Below are 21878 nucleotides of genomic sequence, written 5' to 3'. Positions count from 1 at the left end.
AGGATGAGAAACTGACACTTCCTGGAGTGTCAATCTCATGATCCCCTTCTGTGCTCAGTGGTTCCTCCCACTGACCTCCACATCACTACTGTACTGGACACAGAGATGCTGGGACTGGTGAATAATTTCAGCTGCCCAGAGAGGTAAATGACTAATGCTGTCAACTGATTGCTATGGTCGTCTGGTTTGTGGGGAGGGGGGTCGGATGGTTTCAGCAACATGCACAATAAAGCTTTTAGGGGCGGTTCACACCAAAAAAAGAAAAACTCCAGATCCGTTCCTGCATGCATGTTATGAACCGATCTCTAGTGCTGTTTTAGGTGCATTCCAGATGCTTTTTTTCTTTTTCCTTTTTTTTCCCACTGTACTGGGGTCCGGTGTTTTTTTGATGCCTTCAAGTGCATTCCGGTGCATTTTTTAATGCGTTTTACTGCGTTCCAGTGCAGAAAAAATGCAGCAGGTTTTACTTTTTTTTTTTGGGAGTGGAACACCCTGGAACTGACTGCACTGCTGTGCACTATTATATTGGAAATTATACAACCTACTTTCCATGCATTTTTTTTGCAGAAAAAAATCGCACTGGACTGCATGTGGTGTGAAGTTGAACTGGCCCTAACAATAGGTTTTCAGTAAAACCTTTGCATGTTATGATCATGGAATGATCATATCCAGGAAATTTAGGGGCACACGCGTCGCTGTCTTCCTTGATTAGTAACAAACAACATTACGGGGCTGATTCAAAGCACGATTTCAGCTTTCTGTATGCGTTTTTTACATGCACCTTTTAGAGGTGTTTTTACTGCATTTTTGAAGCGTTTTGAAAGCGTTCTAAGGCCTTTTTTTCCCCTCCTTTTTTTTTTTTTTTTTTTATTTTGACACGTGACAAATCTTCCATGGTTTCTTATTCTTGTGCATTCCAGTGTGTTAACATGCTTTTAGATGCACTTTGACACATTCAAAGCTAAATAAACCGCAGCAGGTTGTACTTTTGTTGAAAGCACTGGAACCGACTGCACTGGTGTGAACTAGGGCCATTGGAATACAAGGCAATTACTGGATATGCATTCCGGATATGGTTTAAAAATGCACTGGAAATCATCTAAAGGATAAAAAAAAAAGATGAAACTACTTGGGACCAGCTGCCCTCTCGCTCTCTCATATATCCAGCACTAAGCGCTTGAGAACAGCCTGGAATCTCCTCCACTAGTTGCAGCCTGGGCCTCCTATGACTGTTTATCCATTGTGTCGCAATGAGGAAAAAGGCAGACTAGAAATAAAAAAAAAAATAAAAAAAAATCTCTTACTAGCGTCTGTCCAAAGAAAATAGTGGACTATGCATAAATTGTTAGTGAAAACTTCCATGGAAAGTTTTGTACATTGGCAAAACATCAATTGTGGCATTAAAAAACAAGCAGGTTTCTGTGAGATAAAATGTGTGACAATGCCACCGTATATAGTCAAAATACTGGTGGTTAAGCCCCGCTCTGTGCCACATCCCTCAAATGACTACAAGAAAAAACAGTTCCCCTAGTTGTTGGGACTTTAAAGACACTTTGTTTATGGAACATACAAAAAAGTATATAAAAATAATACATTTTATTTATACATGATAAAAAAATGCAAAATATACACAAGAATGTTACAAGACACAATGTATACATGGTATGATCAACTATGGGTGAAACCGACTGTGAAAGAAGATGACGATAAAGTTGTAACTTCCTCCAACCGACGCGTTTCAGAGAGTGAATCTCTCCTTCATCAGGGGTATGGGAGATGTCACTCAAAATCAATTGCGTGGTGATGCAAGTGAACCTTCCATGTATTCTTCAAAAAACAAAACTTGGAAATTCTGTTTGACCACCCAGATTTTCACATACTCTATGTAGCTTTATCTGTTGGAGATCAGATGAGAAGGATTTTTTGGATTTATTAGACTTCTTAGGGTGCAACACCCCAAGTCCAGACGATAATAATTACTGAAACCTAGGAGACTCCATCCAAATGGTGCAAGAGAGTAAGGTGTCATCAACTGGGAGCATCAGCAGGAATGTAAACGTATGCGTCAGGGGTGCCTACGCGTAAAAACGTCTATTGCGATACACATGTTGCATATCGCCGCGTACGCCAGAGGGAGAGCAATAATTCTAACACAAGACCTCCTCCGTAACAGTAAACTGATAACTATAGGGGGATTTTCAAGCGTCACCTATAGAAAATATATACAACAAAACAGAATTTCGCCCTGGGACTTTGAATGAGGTGAACACTTGAGGCCAGTAGATACATATGAAGTAAACATGGTTTCTAAGACTCCATTCACACCAGCCCGACTTGTCAGCCTGACAAGTCACGCTCTCTCGCGGTCCATTGACTGCTACAGGACCCGTTCTAATAGGAGCGACACAAGTCGCTCCGACTTAGAAAAAGGGTCCTGTACTACTTCGGGGCGACCTCGGAGCGACTTGCATAGTCCTTGCAATTCGCTCCGAAGTCGTGATGCATGGGAATGCACAATTCGCCCCCGAAGTAGTACAGAGTCGTGCCGCCCCAGTGTGAACCGACTCTAAATGTATTAAAGTTAAATAACAATCATCATACAGAAAATGCATGGACAATAGAAAATGTAGGAAACTGAAGTTTGTCGCCATTTCACGGGCACACACAAATTTAAGGTTGGACATGTTGGGTATCTATTTGCTCAGTTCAACCTCGTCATTTATATTTTACCAAAAATGTGGGTTGTTTAATGCGTTTGTTTTCCCTACAATTCACTTCAGTGTGTTTTTTTACTGAAATTTTGCGTTCCCTAGACCCTTGTGTTAATAATCTGCAACATAAAATATTGTAACTTCAGTTATTTTATTCTCTAGGGTGTCTGCTTTTTAGAAAATAATGTATGGGGGTTTTGTGTAATCTTCAGGTCGAAAATTATTATTTTTTTTTAACGTGTACAAAAATGGCTCTGGCAGCAAAAAAGGTTAAAAATAGTCAATGTTGATTGAGCAAGTGAAGTTCCACTTTAAGGGGCAAAAAACCTAATCACAAGGGAGTTGCTTCATTAGTTGCGCTTTGCTGGACATTGTGAGCACACACGGTGTTATTGTACCTCTGCTCTGGGTGTATATTGGGTGAATTCTCTGTCTGGTTTTGTTAATAATATAATGGGATTCTTTATTACTGACCTTTGAATCCAGGACATTTAACTTAAATGATAGGTAATCGACCGTATTGTTCTGTATATAATTAGAAACACTTTGATCTTTCTCTTTATGAAAGGTGGTGTAGCTAAATAATGTGACTAGCTTCAGTGTAATGTACTTGCTGTCGTGCTGTTGCTCTACCTGAATATATCATTTATATATAAACATGAGCAATTTACTGTTATAATCAATCATATTTTAGAATGTATTTGTTTAAGGGCTTTTATCAGCAATAAATTATCGCACACCTTTTTTTTAAACTTAATTTAACTGTATCTAAATCGTTTAAGGCCCATTCGCACTAGACTGTATGTGAATTGCACAGGGACGCTGTGCAGTTTCTGTGCGCTTCACATGAATTTCTGTGCAGTGCGATTTCAGCCCCATTCATTTTCAATATGCTGAAATCGCACCGATTCGCACCAAATATGGTGAGGTGCATTACTTTTTGATAAGTGCGGCAACCGCCACTTCTGTACCATTGGATCCAGTACAGGCAAAGGCAATGCGTGTGCGACCTGTGTTTGGGGTGTTGTTTAATTGAACTGGCCCCTGCAGCAGATTGCAAGGGCATTGCGAGTGGAATGCAGTGCAGGGACGCTGCTCTTCCGCACTGCATTCCAGTGTGAACGGGCCCTTAGTGAGCCTGAAAATGAGTAACAAGTTTGCTGAAGTGCAGATGCCAAGTACTTGTGCTACATCGTTTGAACAGGGTGTACCGCAGTGTAAGCCTATGCAAGGGTCATGTTTACCCACCCAAGTTTTCTGTGCATCCCCATGCAGGCAGTCCCATTGATGTCACTTGGGACGTATTGGCTGCATGGACACAGACACTGCTCCCAATTTTTCAGTGTAGGTTTACGTCCCAAATGCACGCTGTTTGCTTGCAGGGTCATTCATTCCATCCATGCAGATTGGGAGCATCATCTGTGTCCATGCAGCTGCCGTGTCCCAATTGAAATGAATGGGACTACCTCCACAGGAATGCAGGAAACACCCATGCATCCCAGTGTAGGTAAATGCTGCCCTCATACAGGCATTCACTGTGGTATGCTCTGGGTGAACAAGGCCATCTATCTGTTAATCTATCTGTTAGTAAAAGCCCATCACGACAGTTCATACAAACACGAACATTTTTCTCGTAAGATAACAGAACGATGTAAATAGTATAGTATTTGTCCGAAAAAAAATAGAGTGACCAACATTATGCATGCTCGGAAAAGAAAGAATACATTACATCACTTCTGAAGTTGTATTCTGTCTTATGAGAATTTTCATAACTTTAGTAGTCTATAGTTTTCGATATGAGACTAGCATGAAGGAAAAAAAGGAACGCCTGATATTCTCATCGTGTGTACTAGACATTAGTCTTTAGGTGTAAGTTCACCTTTTCACAAAAAATGAAAAGGTGAACTAATACCCTACCCGATACCGCACATCACACACCCGCCAGTCCCTGTTGTATGTGCCTCCATGGGTGATCAGTTGTCACTTCTCATGCAGCTGGTGCAGCGGTTTTGGGATTGGAAATACCCACCCTTCTTCTCATTCTTTCCTTTGGGGTTTCCAGGATGGGTCCTAACAATTCAGATTGGTCACATACCAGCATTGTTTGCTGAGGTGTCCCTAGAACACTAAGGAAAGAAGGGGAAGAAAAGCAGGGCTTTCCAATCCCTGGACTGCTACACTTGCTGCATTGGCAGTGACAGCTATTCACCCCTGGAGGTAAGTGCAGCAGGGACTGGGGGGTGGGGAAGGCATGCCCTGCCTCCTCTGAGTGCTAAACCCCACCCTCTTCTGTTCAGAGCCCTAGTGTACAGTATATTCTTTGACAATTAACAACTAAATAGAAAGGTCAGGGCTTAATAATGACTTGTAAATAAGTTGTGTCCATGTTCAACTTAGACCAAGGATCAAAGAAAGACTGGTTTTCAGACTTATGTTTGCCATACAAATACGATCATTTGTTAATGAGGTTTTATTGAAGAATTGTTATTCAGTTGCACTAAATAAATGATCTAATTGGAAAAAAAAAATCCAAATTGACCAAACTGATGGTTGTGTGTTTATTTTTTTTTTTTTTTAGGTAAAATGGTATTAAACGTTTTTTTTTCCTTTTAAAATAACAAATATGTCATACTTACCTACTCTGTACAATGGTATTGCACAAAGCTGCCCCAATCCTCGTCTTCTGGGGTCCCCTGCCGGCGCCCCTGGCTCCTCTTGAACGAGTGCCCCCATAGGAAGCCACTTACCATGAAGGTACTCCTGCGGGCCCGAGCACCTCGTTTGCGTCCATTGTCACAGTCAGGACGGCTTGGTCCTGCCCCCCGCTTGCCCATCACAGAATTTGATTGACAGCAGCAGAAGCCAATGGCACCCACTGCTATCAGTCTGTGACATAAGGAGGGACAGAGCCAGGAGTGCCATGCCTCTCATGCACATCGCTGGCTCTGGTTTGGGCTCACATAGGTATAAAGGGGGGGGGGCTGGGGGCACATATGTGACACAAGTTTTTTTACCCTAATGCAAAGATTGCATTAGAGTGATTGTAATGTCTTTGTTTTTTGTTTTTTTTTTCTAAAATAACAAACATATTATACTTACCTCTGTGTAGTGGTTTAATAACAGAGCAGCCCAGATCCTCCTCTTCTCGGGTCCCACGACGACACTCCTGGCTCCTCCCACCTGCCGGGTGCCCCCACAGCAAAGCAGCTTGCAATGGTGGCACTCAAACAGGCTTGCTCCCGATCAGCTGCTCTGTGTGTCAATTAAAACACAGAGCCGTGACGTGGCCCTGCCCCCTCCGTCTGCTGATTGGCTCACTGGCTGTGATTGACAGCAGCGGGAGCCAAAAAGCCAATCAGGAGTGCGAGTCCCGGGAGAGGCAAGACTCTCATGGACATCGCTGGATCAAAAGGTGACTCCGTTAAGTATTAGGGGGGGGGGGGGGGGTTGACTGCTGCACAGTGCATGCAGAAGGTTATAGCATGCATGAAGGTAAAAAACTTGTGCCTTTACAGCCCCTTTAAGGTAAAAAAACCTAAGCCTTTACAACCACGTTAAGGTAAAAAATAGCCCTAAGCCTTTACAACCACTTTAAGTTGATTATTTAGCATTATGAATATGGGCAGCAGTGTACCTATTTAGCAGCACACCTGAATACATGGGTACAATTAGCCCACTAGTCCAAACCAGAAAATAGAAAGCACCTATTGCTCCAGCATACAAGAGTGGAACACTGTAAAATGTGAGTGTATTTATGTGCCCGAGAGTCACAGATGTGTTCATCCAGCCACCTGTACAAATCAATGATGCCTATACACTTGTAACCAATCAGAAAACACCTGCACTCTTGGACGCAGAAATATACACTTCTTTTGATGGTGTATGGTCCTTTCTTCAGATGTATAAATGGGCCTTTAGGCCTGGTTCACACTGGTGCGATGCAGGAAACCCTGCGAATCCAGTGTGGGTTCCCGCATCGCACCTGAATCGCCGGCGGTTCACACTGCCCTCTGCAAACCGCTGCGGGTGTTAATACAAAATTAATGACACCCCCAGATCGGTTCGTGTGAACTATGAAATCAGACAGGAATCGGATCACATAGGTATGAACATCCATGCAATCTGATTCTGGTGCGGACAAAAAAAGGGTCCTGCACGAGTTTGGTCCGCATGCAAAGCAAATTCAGCCATACAGTTTGTATGGCTGAATTTGCATCGCACAGACATGGCATGTGATCTGCACAGTGTGATGTCTGGCATCGCACCAGTGTGAACCGGCCCTTACACACACTCCTACATCTTGGAAATATCTAGTATAAATAGCCGTAAAACCAGCAGACACCAATTTTAATGATGACCAGAATTTGTTTATTGTCACAGCCTAGTATAAGAGCACCATTTTACTTTTATAGTGAAACTCCAAGCAAACTGCTGTAAATACAATTTTACCTGTGGAAGGATTTGTAACTCTGCCCATCCAGGCTTGCAATTTACCCAGCACTGCACAGCCAAATAATGGCACACTAGTTTTCCAATGAAGCTTTCTTTGTCAATGCTCGGCCTCCAGCCCACTCACTAGACAATCTGCATGATAACCTCTGTCCTAGAAATCTAGGATGTTTTAGGCCCCTTGCACACAGGCACCTACGTGGAAAGTCTAGGAGCTGTATAGAACTTGGGTATACACTGGTGCTCATGTAAACACTTGTGTAGCATACAGGTCTAAGTGAAATGACCATATAGCATATAGTCATATGCTATATGAGCAATTACGTAAGCACAGCCATTCATGTCTATGGGTGCTGGTACGCAGTATTTATGCTTTCCAGATGGGGACAATATGCCAGGATTTAGAATGCACAGGCTCTGGTGCCCGTATGCAAGAGGCCTACAACTTTCTGGATTCCTTCCTGCTTATTGTACAGACAGGGCCAGCCCTACTATGGGTCCATTGGGTTCAGACAGAAGCTTGAGAGGGGCAGCAAATTGACGTCCAAGATTTTTTTTCCAGCTGTTTTGTGTGTCATCAGCTTGCGGCGCGTTACAGGTGGAATTTCTACATCTCATACTGCCGCCCGTAGTGCAAACTGATAAGAATGAGGAAGCGGAGCGTCTCCACTGGGGAACGTCTCTCGCATGATTGTGGTTTGCGCAATGACATCAGACATCCATCTCACTCAGGGCAGGCTGGATCTTCTATGGCGGTGGCAGCGGTGGACAAGGGAGTGACAGGAGGACAGACAGTGGGTTTTTGGTGGATTGGTCCGGTGGTGAGGTATGGAAGAAGATAACAGTATATATAAGATTTTCTAAATTTTATACATTTTGCTGTTTCTTTTGTTTTTTGTCACTATATCCCACAAAGAAGCTCCTTAACCCCCCCCCCCCCCACACACACACACACAAAGCCCCTTAACCCCTCCCCACAAAGCAGCCCCTTAACTCCTCCCCCCCACAATGCAGCCCCTTAACTCCCTCCACAATGCTGACCCTTAAACCCCCCCCGCAATGCAGCCCTTAAAAAAATCTGCATATAGACAAGGTGCTGTTGCATGTAAATCTGACTTCCTGATAAATTTTTTTTAGTTTTAATTATCATGATATAAAATAATGGATGTGGGGGCTTTTTGGTAGGCATGATCTTTTTTTTTTTTTGGGGGGGGGGGGCATGGGGCAGCATTTCATTCTTGGCAGGCAGCACAATGTCTTTGACCAGCCCTGTGTACAGAGGTTAGCATGCAGATTAATTGTCCAGTGAGTGGGCTGGAGGCACATCAGTGACAAAGAAAACTTTATTAGAAGAGCCTGACTGGACAGAATTACAAATCCTTTCACATGTAAAACTGTAATTAAAGCGGAGTTCCTCGGAAACTATTTTTCAATAAAAATACCCCCGGGACAGTCAGGGCTAGTACATTTCACAATGCATAGCCTCTGAACTGTCCCAGGTTACACTTACCTTTTTAGAAGAAATACCTTGAAAATGTCTTGTCCAGCGCTGCCATCTCAGGTGTGGGCAGCTGAAGCCAGCGCGTCCTCTTCAGCGTCCTCTTCCGTGTCCTCTTCGGTCCCACAATGCCCTGCACCGGCCCTGCTCATCACTTCCGGGGCAGGTGCGCCATCCCTGCACAGCTTCTGGGCATGCCCAGTAGCTGTTTAGCAGGGAATGACGTGCCTGCCCTGGAACTGATGAACGGGGCTGGTGCAGGCGCATTGATTCCTGGGAGCGATGACGTTCAGCTCCCAGGAGTCAATGCAAGCAGGAAGTGACGGCGTGGGCCGCGGCCACAGAGGGTGGAAGTGGAAGAAAGGTAAAAATATTTTCTTCAATATCAAGGTAAGTAATTGAAAATAATAAATCGGGACTATCCATTTATTTTTTAGGTGACATTGAGCAAGCGGATGGCCCAAAGTGGATTTTGAGGCCAGAACTCCGCTTTAATATATGTATCTGCAGCAGTTGCTTGGAGTTTTTTCTTTAAAAGTTAAACAGTGCTCTTATATTACTCTATTGGAATTTATGATGCATGGGCTCAGGAACCCGCTTGCAAGAGGCCACAAAACTGAACCAGGAAGTAACTGGGTGATATTCCTGGCTGTACAGTGTGGCAGATGTGTGCGATTCACAAGACTGGCCAAACAAAATTCCAAATCCATCAATATATTTGTGTTTCAGTTCTGTACTGTTTGCAAGGAGTTAACAATAAACCATTGAAACAAATGAATTTATTAGCTTACTTATTTGATGTACTTAGTACATCATGAGGATCTTCCTAGCTTCCCGTATTTCTGAATTGCAGAACTTCTTTCAGTGTTATTTAGTGATTCTTGTGAAAGATACAGGGAATTAATTAGAGAACAAGAATGGGGAACAGGGAGCTAGGCAACCTTTGTGGATTCAAATCCTAAACACAAGATAATAATAAAGTACACTTTTAAGCATAAAGGAACGGAGCAGCTTGTCACAATCCAATGTAAAAGATCTGACAGCCCTTCATGGGCAGTAGAGAGAGGCTGTATGGAAAGGGAAGGCCTTTCTGGATCCTTACAAGAAAGCCGAGCCTCAGACCCCGAGGTGCTGGAAAGATAGCAGCGCCTTCAGCATCTTTAAGGCTTGGAAACAGCTCACACTTTCAGGTTGTGGGGAAGCTATGACTTTGCTATGGCTACTCAAATCTGGAGCCCCATCTCCCTTTTTTAAACCAAAAGCACGCTTATAAATAATTAAACGCCACTTTTTCATGGTTTTTCAGGCAGTACCTAAAACATATTTAAACCCAAATTATACATGTAATCTATTTCAGCTTATCGTTGCCTCGATTTGGTGGCTGAATCAAGGCCTTCTTTTTTTTTTTTCAAATTCTTTATTTATTAATGTAGCATTTAAAGATACAACATTCAAACGTATTCGTATAAACAAGAAGTCGCGTTTAGAGATACAACATTGAAGCGTATTTGTACAAACAAAGTTATAGAGACAATTCTGCATAGACATTTCGGATCAACAAGGATAAACATGGCGCAAACTGGACTTCTAACCGCTGCGTGGAAATTATTTCGAGATTTCACAATTCCAGAATGAAAAGTTTGTTTAACAAGTAGTTTTTAGTGGGGTGTTTTAGGGAGGGGAGGAAGGGAAGAGAGAGAAAAAAAAAAAGGGGGGGGGGGGGTTAAATAGGTTATTAGTCCCGTTGGCTGAATAATAGAATCAAGGCTTTTTTCCCCTTAAAGCGGTAGTATACTCTGCTTTTTAACTTTTACCTACAGGTAAGCCTATAATAAGGCTTACTTGTAGGTAAAATTGTTATCTCCTAAACCTGCACAGTTCACCCTGCATGCAGCTGCTGACACCAGCGGCACATGTGCTCTAAAGGTCCGGTGTATCTTAAGGGACCTTCAGAGCTCCTTGCAGGAAAGTGAACTCCCACACGCATGCGCAGGAGTGACGTCATCGCGGCTCCGGCCACTCACAGCGCCGAAGCCGCCAAACCCGAAAGAGACGCAGAGGGAACATGTCAGCTGCCTCAGTGGTGTCCAGGCGATTGTGTCGGGGCTTCATTCTAAGGTAAGTATTTCATAATGTGCTTGCATACTAGCACATTATCCCATTGTCTTGCAGGTTTTTTTTGGGGGGGGATACAAGCGCTTTAATTTTAAAGGACACTGGAATTCTGGCAAGATCACCTGCCATTTTTCTATACTTGCAGTGAATGTTAAAAAAAGAAAACGAATGCAGTCATGTCATCTACAGCAGGGGCATACACTGAATAAAATTTTTCGATCAGTGTGTGGTCACCTCAGCTCAAAAGAAATCGATCCTTTAAATTAACTTCTGTCAAAGGGACAAGATGGAAAATTTTCCTTGATCAGGGGCTGCAGCAAACCGCCTGCAGTCACTGATCTGTGTATATCCACTGTCACAATACAATCTACCTCATTTATGTGGATGGAGGAATTGGTTTGTTTCTTTTTTTTTCCCCCGTTCAGCCCGATGGCTGAATGAAAAAAAAGAAAAAACGAACCATGTATGGACAGCTTAAAGTATAGCTAAAAGCAAAACATTTTTTTTTTTTTTTGAATAAAGTGGAAAAGGATTAGAACCCCTGTCAGTTTTTATTGCTGTCTGTGCCCCCTTTAGGTAGATTCATTCTCTCAATATTTGTCCTTTTTACCATTATCATTGAAACTGAAACTGAAAGAATATCCCAAATTTTGGGTTGTCCCCAGAAAGGTAATAGAGGGGGAATCTTCCAATGGGGACACTAGGATTTGTGACATGGGGGAACCCTACATAGTTAGTGAGGTTGAAAAAGACACCAGTCCATCCAGTTTAACCTACGTTGCTGTTACCAGTACATTGTATACCCCTGTGTGTTGTGGTCTTTAAGATGCCCATCTAATAGTTTTTATTAAACTATCGATGCTCCCTGCTGATACCACTGCTTGTTGAAGAGAAATCACAGTGGGGGGGGGGGGGGACAAACCTTACGCTATCCAAAATAGAAAACGTTTTGCCTATAGTTCTACTTTACAGCCCATTCAGACTGGAGCGATCCGACTTCGAGGGGCGACCTGCAGGGACTTCACATAATGGAAGTCTATGCAAGTCGCTCCCAGGTCGCCCCAAAGTAGTACAGGACCCTTTTTCTAAGTCGGAGCGACTTGTGTCGCTCCTATTATAACGGGTCCTGTGCTAATCAATGGCGAGCGACCGAGAGCGACTTGTCAGGCTGACAAGTCGCCTGACAAGTCGCGCTAGTCTGAATGAGGTCTTAGGCTTGGTTCACACCTATGTGTTTTTCAGTGCGTTTACAGTTTTGCAGAAATGCACTACAGTTAATTTAACATGATTTCCTATGGGTCACCTTCACATCTGTGTGTTTTCAGCTGGTGCATTTTTTGGAAAGTACCGGGGACTTTTTTGCCTGCAGCAGGTTGTGTTTTTGGTTCCATAGACTTCAGTGTAAATGCAGCAGAAACGCATGAAAAAACTCATTAAAAAAAGTTTTTGCTGCGTTTTTGCTGGTTTCTCCTGCATGACAACAGATACCTCCCAAATACGCAAAACACATTAAAAACGCATGGCAAAAAACACACCAGAAAAATTAATAAACTGCAACCTGCATAGATGTGAACCTAGCCTTAGTCTTGGTTCACACCTATGTGGATTGATGCGGGGTGAGGGAATTGCAGCGACTCCAGCACCTGCAACCACCCACTATGAAAACACACTGCTGTGAGAAAACGTGCACGTAAACGCCCAGGTATGTAAAAATGCAGCATGTTTGTGAGTGCAAGAACCACAGGGAAATCGCATGGTCAAAATGACAATGTAATTTCCCTGCGGGAGGCATTTGTAAAGGGTGTAGGTGCCTTTTTCTGTGGGAAGCACAGGCAGGGCAGCCCATTCAAATGAATGGGCTGCTGTGCCTGCGCAAATGTGGCTCACACACACACACGCATAGGTGTAAACCAGGCCTTAGGGCCGACTCATACCACATGCAGATCATTGCATATTTTTTCTGTATCACAAATGCATGGATAGGTTATATGGTTTCCAATGGCATAGTTCACACCTGTGCAGTCCGCTCCAGTGTGTTCCAGTTCCAGAAAAAAAAAGTAGAACGTGTTGCTTTTTTTTTTCTGAACTGAAATGTACAGGAATGCGGTAAAACGCACCAAATTATGCTGGAACGCACGTAAACGCACTGGAACGCACATGTTCATATTTAAGGTGAAGATAAAAGGAGGGTAAAAATGCACCGGAACGTATAAAAAAACATGCATGCAGAAACACATCTGGAATGCATCTCTACTGCGTTTCTATGATGTGGACAGGCCCCTAGAGATTGGTAAGCTGCAAAATATTACATTTCTGTTCTTAGATTTTATTTTGCTGATACAGAGCCTATCTCCATTTCAAAAATGTGATCCTTTTTCTAATAAAAATCTTCTTGTTTTCTTATCTTTCTTTTTTTTTGCTAGAATCAGTATTACAGGATAATTGGTAACGGAATATAGAACAATTGGATCCACAAAGTGGGGGTGGGTAACTGTTGTCTGTTTATAGAGCCTTCCCTACACTTGGGAGGGAGGGGGGGATCCCAAGGGCATTATGCCACCTAACACCATTCTGACTTGTGAATGTATACATAACAGGTCACCTGATTTAGTTGTCTTAATTATAGTTCAAAATGACAGGTCAAGAATACAAAGTTAGGCAGTACTGTGAGAACTAGGACATGTCATCTGAGGATCTAAGGGATGCAAGTGTAACGAGACACTGGTACCATGGCTGATGTCTTCACTAAAGCCACAGGAAACTCATTCACATAAAAAATTGTGTTGCCATAATTTTCATTATAATTTCCATACGTAGGTGGGAGAGGGATTTGGAATTCACTTCACTACAAACGGATATTTTAAGTGTGTTCATGGACATGCATGTTGTAGTCTATTGGAAGGCATTTTTAGATGTGTTTTTATTTTTTCCCCAAGGATGCTTTACATGCAGAAAAAACAGCTGAATTTACTTTCTGTAATATGCGCTAATATTTTTTTTTCAAATGCAATGCTGGTCCGACCGCATCTGGAGCATTCTGTCCAGTTCTGGTCGCCAGCCCTCAGGAGGGATGTGTTGGAGCTGGAGAAAGTCCAGAGAAGGGCAACTAAACTGATTAGGTGATTGGAGGACCTTAATTATGAAGAGCGTCTGCAATCGCTTGATTTATTCTCCCTGAGAAGAGACGCCTGAGGGGGGACATGATAGCAATTTAGAAATATCTCAATGGGGATCTCAGCTTAGAAAAAAGCTGATCAGTCGAAGGGATTGCACGAGGACTCGAGGGCATACAATGCGATTAGAGGAGAAGCGTTTTAACCTCAGGCAACGAGGAGGGTTCTTTACTGTTAGGACTACAAGATTGTGGAATTCTCTACCACAAGAGGTGGTTTCTGCGGGAAGTATGGTGGCTTTCAAAAGGCTCTTAGACTTACATCTCAAGGATCAGAACATTCAGGGCTATGTGAGATGATTACAGCCACACACACCTACACAGGTTGAACTGGATGGACTATTGTCTTTATTCAACCTCATCTACTATGTAACTATATGTAACTATGTAAGTGTGCTTCATTGCCAGGTGAACTGCAGTATAAAAGTTGCCCTATAGCAGTGATGGTGACCCTTGGCACCCCAGATGTTTTGGAACTACATTTCCCATGATGCTCATGCACTCTGCAGTGTAGTTTAGCTTTATGGGAAATGTAGATCCAAAACATCTGGGGTGCCAAGGTTCCCCATCTCTGCCCTATAGCCTTCATTATAGCTGTATTGAACACTTGCGTTGAAGTAAAAAAACATAATGCATAAAACTTTGTACATTGTGGTGGCATTTATTTAAAGCAGAACTTTACTCCGAGTCAACAATGACGATTTTAAATCCTTGTGCTGTAAGAATTGGTACATAGATAGGAAAGTATGTTATATTTAATTTTTTCAAACTTTTATTTTACATTTCTTTACAGGATTTATAAAGCGCAGTTATTAACAGTTTGCACAGCACTTTATGTTGCTTCCCAGTTTCCATGCCTAGGCAAATGTCATACGTCCCAGGAGTCTGTAGGAGGGAAGGAGGGTGGGAGGGATTTTCTCAGCTAAGCACACCCTCTCCTGCTTACATGCCTGAACTAAGGGCAGAGGGATTTCAAGGAAGTAAATGCTACATTACTCAAGATGGCCACATCCAGAAATACCATGGGGTGGTTTTTCCAAGTGATTTTCCAGCAATATAAAGTTTTGAGACATTGATAAATGGTGGAGTTTGCTTTGAAAATTAAAAATGAATGAAATAATGTTTTTGGTGTGTGGTGCTCAGATGCACTGTAGTTCCACTTTAAAAAAAGACTTTCCAGCATACAATTACAGTAGGTGTCAATGTACCTATGCTGCAACGCACTGCAAAGCATATGTTGTTGGACAAATGCAGGCGTATCTCGGGGGCACATAGAAAACATTTTTTTTTTTTTTTTTTTAAAGGTATTTTATTATTAATACAAAGGTACACGAACAACAACTCCAAAACATTGGCAATAAGGCAGGTTACAAAAGACAGTCAAAAAAACAGGAGATGCTTAGACAAGGAGCAGACATTCAGCAGAACATCAGACATAATAGACCATCCAGGAATGGAGGCAACAAGAAAACCCCACCCCCCCCCCCCCCCCCACCCGACCATCCGACCATATGAAAAACAAAATAGAATATGAGTACCAGTATGGTGACAGAATGCAGATATGCAGGGCCATAGTCTCACCCACACTCATGAACAGGAGATTCCCCCATAAAATACATAGAAAACATTTGTTTTCCATGTGCCCTATTCACACCACAATTCTGCAGTGAGGTGTACTCTACAAAAATACAGATATTCATCATGTTTGCACAAGGCAATATTTGATATTTATTTTGCATGTGTGCGCTATCCTCTGTAGCCACAGTGCCTTGCGAAAGTATTCGGCCCCCTTGAACTTTGCGACCTTTTGGCACATTTCACACAATCATGAAGTGGAACGAAATTTATTGGATATTTCAAACTTTGTTAACAAATAAAGAACTGAAAAATTGGGCGTGCAAAATTATTCAGCCCCTTTACTTTCAGGTGCAGCAAACTCTCTCCAGAAGTTCAGTGAGGATCTCTGAATGATCCAATGTTGACCTAAATGACTAATGATGATAAATAGAATCCGCCTGTGTGTAATCAAGTCTCCGTATAAATGCACCTGCACTGTGATAGCCTCAGAGGTCCGTTTAAAGCACAGAGAGCATCATGAAGAACAAGGAACACACCAGGCAGGTCCGAGATACTGTTGTGGAGAAGTTTAAAGCCGGATTTGGATACAAAAAGATTTCCCAAGCTTTGAACATCCCAAGGAGCACTCTGCAAGCAATAATATTGAAATGGAAGGAGTATCAGACCACTGCAAATCTAGGAAGACCTGGCCGTCCCTCTAAACTTTCAGCTCATACAAGCAGAAGACTGATCAGAGATGCAGCCAAGAGGCCCATGGTCACTCTGGATGAACTGCAGAGATCTACAGCTGAGGTGGGAGACTCTGTCCATAGGACAACAATCAGTCGTATACTGCACAAATCTGGCCTTTATGGAAGAGTGGCAAGAAGAAAGCCATTTCTTAAAGATATCCATAAAAAGTGTTGTTTAAAGTTTGCCACAAGCCACCTGGAAGACACACCAAACATGTGGAAGAAGGTGCTCTGGTCAGATGAAACCAAAATCGAACTTTTTGGCAACAATGCAAAACGTTATTTTTGGCGTAAAAGCAACACAGCTCATCACCCTAAACACACCATCCCCACTGTCAAACATGGTGGTGGCAGCATCATGGTTTGGGCCTGCTTTTCTTCAGCAGGGACAGGGAAGATGGTTAAAATTGATGGGAAGATGGATGGAGCCAAATACAGGACCATTCTGGAAGAAAACCTGATGGAGTCTGCAAAAGACCTGAGACTGGGACGGAGATTTGTCTTCCAACAAGACAATGATCCAAAACATAAAGCAAAATCTACAATGGAATGGTTCACAATTAAACATATCCAGGTGTTAGAATGGCCAAGTCAAAGTCCAGACCTGAATCCAATCGAGAATCTGTGGAAAGAACTGAAAACTGCTGTTTACAAACGCTCTCCATCCAACCTCACTGAGCTCGAGCTGTTTTGCAAGGAGGAATGGGCAAAAATGTCATTCTCTCGATGTGCAAAACTGATAGAGACATACCCCAAACGACTTACAGCTGTAATCGCAGCAAAAGGTGGCACTACAAAGTATTAACTTAAGGGGGCTGAATAATTTTGCACGCCCAATTTTTCAGTTTTTTATTTGTTAAAGTTTGAAATATCCAATAAATGTTGTTCCACTTCATGATTGTGTCCCACTTGTTGTTGATTCTTCACAAAAAAATTACAGTTTTATATCTTTGTTTGAAGCCTGAAATGTGGCAAAAGGTCGCAAAGTACTGTATACATGTATATTGTTTTTATAGCAGCACCAGCTTTAGGAATGCATGTTCAGGGTGTGCCCCCCCAACCCTTTGTTTGTTTGTTGCACAAGGCAACTTACTATGGGAAAAGTCAGTGCACTGCAGCAAGTTGATTCTTTGTGATAAGAATACATGTTCGCCAGCACACCATGGATCTTGCATAGCAGTCCAAAAACGTTTTATTGCGAAAAGGATCACATCAGGGTAGGTGCAACGTTTCGGAGCCACGTAGGACCCCTTGGTCAGGCATGTGATAAAGTTTAAACAGTGAACACTCAATATATGTGAACTACCACCAATCAAAAAAAGAAGTAATTCTTTCTGACTCTTCAATAAAGTTAAAAAAAGCAAAAAATGTAAACAGTGTAATGTGTTGTAACAAAAAAACACACCGCTCCTACACAACAGATGCCAGCCTGCAGCGTTGCTGTGTAAACAGGCCCTAAAGGACCAAGACACAGCCCCTACACATGCCTAGCATATGGGATGGAGATATTCTCCGTTTTTTTATACATTTGTTTGGGTCAGGATAGATAAAAGGACTGGGCAATAATTGGGGGAGAGTGACACTGCCGTCAAAGCAATACAGCTTGGCTAAGGCTTTGATTGGATAGTGAAAAGCAGCATGCTCACTGATTAGCTGATCTCTGTGCTTTCTCCTCCAATTAGCAAGCTCCATTTGTTGCACTGTGTAACACTGTAAAGCCTGACTGCCTGCTAGTCTGAATGTTGATACACAGGAGAATACAGGAGGCTAGTGCAAAGACCGAATTATGCTGGCCATACACTATACGAAAAATAGTTTTAACTCATTTTCAAAAAACGAACACTCAGCCGCGAGAGCAAACTATTGTGCCATCATGTAATGACCGATAAATCGTTTAAACACTTTAGCCCCGGAGGATTTGGCTGCTCAATGACCAGGCCCTATTTTGCAATTCAGCACTGTGTTCATTTAACGGACAATTGCGCGGTCGTGCGACGCTGTACCCTGTGCGATTTTTATTTTTTGCGCTATAAACAAAAAAAGAGCGACAATTTTGAAAAAAATTACAATATTTTACACATTCTTTTAAATTAAATTCTCAAAAAAAATGTGAAAATAAATTTTTTTTAGGCCAATTTGTTTTCTGCTACTTATTTTTGGTAATAAAAATCGCGGAAAGCATATTTTGATTGGTTTGCACAAAAGTTATTGCGTTTACTAACTACGGGAAAGATTTATGTAATTTTTTATTGTTTTTTTTTTTTTTTTACTAGTAATGGCGGCGATCTGCGATTTTTTTTTTTTTTTGCAGGACTGCGACATTGCGGCGGACAGATAGGACCCCTAACTGACATTTTTGACACTTTTGGGGGTACCAGTGACTTTACTACAATAATCAGTGCTAAAAATATGAACTACAATAATCAGTGCTAAAAATATGAACTGTTACTGTAAAAATGACACTGACAGGGAAGGGGTTAACAGTATGTGTGATCAAGGGGTTAAATGTGTCCCTAGGGGCGTAATTCTAACTGTCAGGGGGCGTTGCTTGTGAAGTAATCACAGAGACATGCTATCCTATATAGCAGGATCACATAGCCTTTGTGATCACTTCAGGGAGAATGACAGACGGCTGTGCTTACATCAGCCGTCTGTCCTTCTCTCTCAGCTGCGGGAGATCGCGAGTGGCCGGCGGCCATCGGAGCCGCCGGTCACACGCACTGGCTCCCCAGCTAACGATCGGGGGTGGGAGCGGCGCACGCTCGCCCCCTAGAGTCTCCTGAGCGAGCGACATAGTATAACACCGCTTTGCCCAGGAGCGGCTGCCTGCCGCAGTAAAACTGCTGTGGGCGGTCGTTATGTGGTTAATGGACTAAATTAATCAGTTTTTTGTTCGTTTTTCACATATACCTAGTGCAAATAGTTTGGACGAGAAACGCATTAACCTTTTACAGTATTTTATCGTTTGTTCGGTAGCATATTTACAAACTTGTCCTATGGTTTTTTTGGCTCAAAAACGTCACAACCGATTATCCATTTGTGCCCATTAACTGGCTGAAAAAACAAACAAACTGTCCAAGTGACTGAATTTCGGATAATTTTTGTAAAGTACGTGGCCAGCATTAGGTAAATAAAATACATTTTAGTGTTTTGTTTCATCTTTGCACAACTGCATTATATATGTGTTTTTATATTTGAACATACTAACTCATTATCTGTATATGTCTTTGCAGTTTTTTTTTTTTTTAAGTGCAAGAAAAAAAAAAAAACATAAACATAGATTGAAATTGTATTAGTTGTAATAGACCTTGTATAAAAGAGCATGCTTTGTTTTGTGCCGGGACCAGAGAGGAAATGGTTAAGTATGAAGTCAACAGGTAGAGGCACATCCAGGTATGTGATATGTTTGTTTTGCAAGGTGCTACAAATGCTCGCTCTGTGCAATCTGACACCATGTAGGCCGGCCTGACTTGCCTAGGAAAGCAGGCAGCAATGTAAGAGAACTGGAATTTCAGGTCTTGGTCAGTAATAGCAGCCGGCCCTCCCAGGGCTGAGACTGGCGATTGCTGTCAGTTTCAAACTCAAAACAGAAATAAGGGACAGAGATGTTTTCCAGCATCTGATCTGCCCACAACCGGCTTCAGGGTGAATATTATGAAGGTAAGTGGTGGCTTGTCTCTGCGGGACTGTAGGTAGGTGCAGATTTATAGGCCTGATCTTGGCAGGAACAAGTGCATTTCACAGGTATGTTTGCTGCCATCTGTAAAAAAAAGTATACAGTATGAATTGTGTGCGTGACTGTTTAATGCAGCATTCATTTTGTGTGATCTATCACCCTTGTCCTAAGGATTTTAAGTGACTCAGTATAGGATAAGTGATTTTTGGGTGCGTCGCACATGATTGCCATTAGAACTTTGGCCCCCAAGCATTTTGTGTATAGCAGAGAGCAATAAGAGCAGTTTATTTACAAATGGTGGGATCATCTACTCGTTAATGTTTAACGCTATGTCAAAGAACACAGACTCTGTGCTGTATTTTGTTATATGGTTTGTGTAGTTTGTGAGATGCTAATGAACTAAGGAAATGACAGCAGAGCTTGTTTTTAGATCAGGGCCTGTGCATGTTCATTCATTTTATAAAGCCATGATTGTATGGTCAGATATGGAGTTGCCTGCAAATGCCAGAGTACTTTCAATGCTAGGTGAGTCAGAGGAGTCTAGGCAACAATAAGATACCCCTGTGATGCCCCACCTATCACTATATTAGAATGTGGTATCGTCCTTACACTTATGCCTCGTACACACGTTCAGATAATCGGACAAAAATAATCGCTTTCGACTTGATCGCACGATAATCTGATCGTTAGAGTCGGTTCACACTGGGGCGGCACCACTCTGTACTACTTCGGGGGCGACTTGTGCATTCCCATGCACCACTACTTCAGAGCGACTTGCAAGGACTTCACATAATGGAAGTCTCTTCAAGTCGCTCCGAGGTTGCCCTGAAGTAGTACAGGACCCTTTTTCTAAGTCGGAGCGACTTGTGTCGCTCCTATTAGAACGGATCCTGTAGCAGTCAATGGACCACGGGGGAGCGCGACTTGTCAGGCTGACAAGTCGCCTGACAAGTCGCGCTGGTGTGAATGAAGTCTTAGTACACAGCTTTCGACAGCCGATCGCGAAAGTTCGTCCAACAAAATCCAAAGGGACAAACACGAAAAACTTCTGTCTTATGATAGCCTAGCGAACGACAATCGTTTAATCAGTACAGTATGCGTCCGCTAAAAATCGATAGACAAAGACCACGCATGATCAGAAACACTAAAATAGCACGGAAAAAGCCTGACTGCCATTGTCTTTGTTTTGCACTATCTGATACGTAGCTACGCAACCAGGAAGCTTTTCCAGAATCGTACGAAAAAAATCCTACGTTTGTACGCATTTTAAATTCGATATTAGTATCATGCAACAAAATGCGAACGAAAAGTCGTTCGATTATCTGAACGTGTGTACGAGGCATAAGGCCTCTTACACACGATACTTCTGTTTGAGCATCTCCTTTTTCTGCCGTAAATTTGTCTTATTGAAATGTGCACATTTTCGCGCATATGCGTTCACGCAAATTTGCGTCTTTTCACGCAAATATATTCTTGCGTTTTTGTTAAATATGCAAATTTACATTTTTCAGAACAGTATGTTTGTGTACGTTCATTTGTGCGCAACTGCGTGTATTTGCGCGCATTTTGTTCTTACTGAAGAATACACGGCGCTCATTTATGCGCCTGTGTGCATAGGCACGTTACAATTAATGGGCTGTATTTTAGCTCAGAAAAAAAAAAGCTGTACTGAGATTTTTTAAGCTGCAGTGTGCAAGAGGCCTAACATGACGGTGTACAAACTCCTACTTCCTACCTACTGCCAAAGAGTTTTCTTTTAGTCTCCATGAACACCTATGTGATCTGTCAGGATTTGGCCATTCCTATTGTCTTTGGGGCCTGTGCACACCTATGCAACGCACTTGGAAAAAGATACAGGTGCTTCCACACACGCTGTTCGTCGGACGGACTCCGTTTTTCTCAGCGGGGGATCGACTCAGTGCGGAGAACAGCTGTCAGTTCCCCATGC

At 42.5% G+C, this 21878-nt stretch overlaps 1 protein-coding gene across 3 annotated transcripts in view; it reads left to right on the top strand.

Moving 5' to 3' along the window:
* Positions 1 to 21878, top strand: part of ELF1 (E74 like ETS transcription factor 1) — a 235828-nt gene that overhangs the window by 124870 nt on the left and 89080 nt on the right. Inside the window, exon 1 of one of the 3 annotated variants that reach the window (XM_082247609.1) lies at positions 19783 to 19914. The exons of the other annotated variants lie outside the window; for them this stretch is intronic. The gene's annotated coding sequence lies outside the window, so the exon portion shown is untranslated. Of the gene's footprint in view, positions 1 to 19782; positions 19915 to 21878 lie in introns of those variants that run through there. 3 annotated transcript variants of the gene reach the window in all.

Source organism: Pelophylax lessonae (assembly GCF_965119305.1).
Source record: "Pelophylax lessonae genome assembly, chromosome: 2".
NCBI classification, from domain to species: Eukaryota; Metazoa; Chordata; class Amphibia; order Anura; family Ranidae; genus Pelophylax; species Pelophylax lessonae.
The sequence above is the reverse complement of the archived record's forward strand: the minus strand, read 5'-3'. Positions and strand labels throughout refer to the sequence as shown.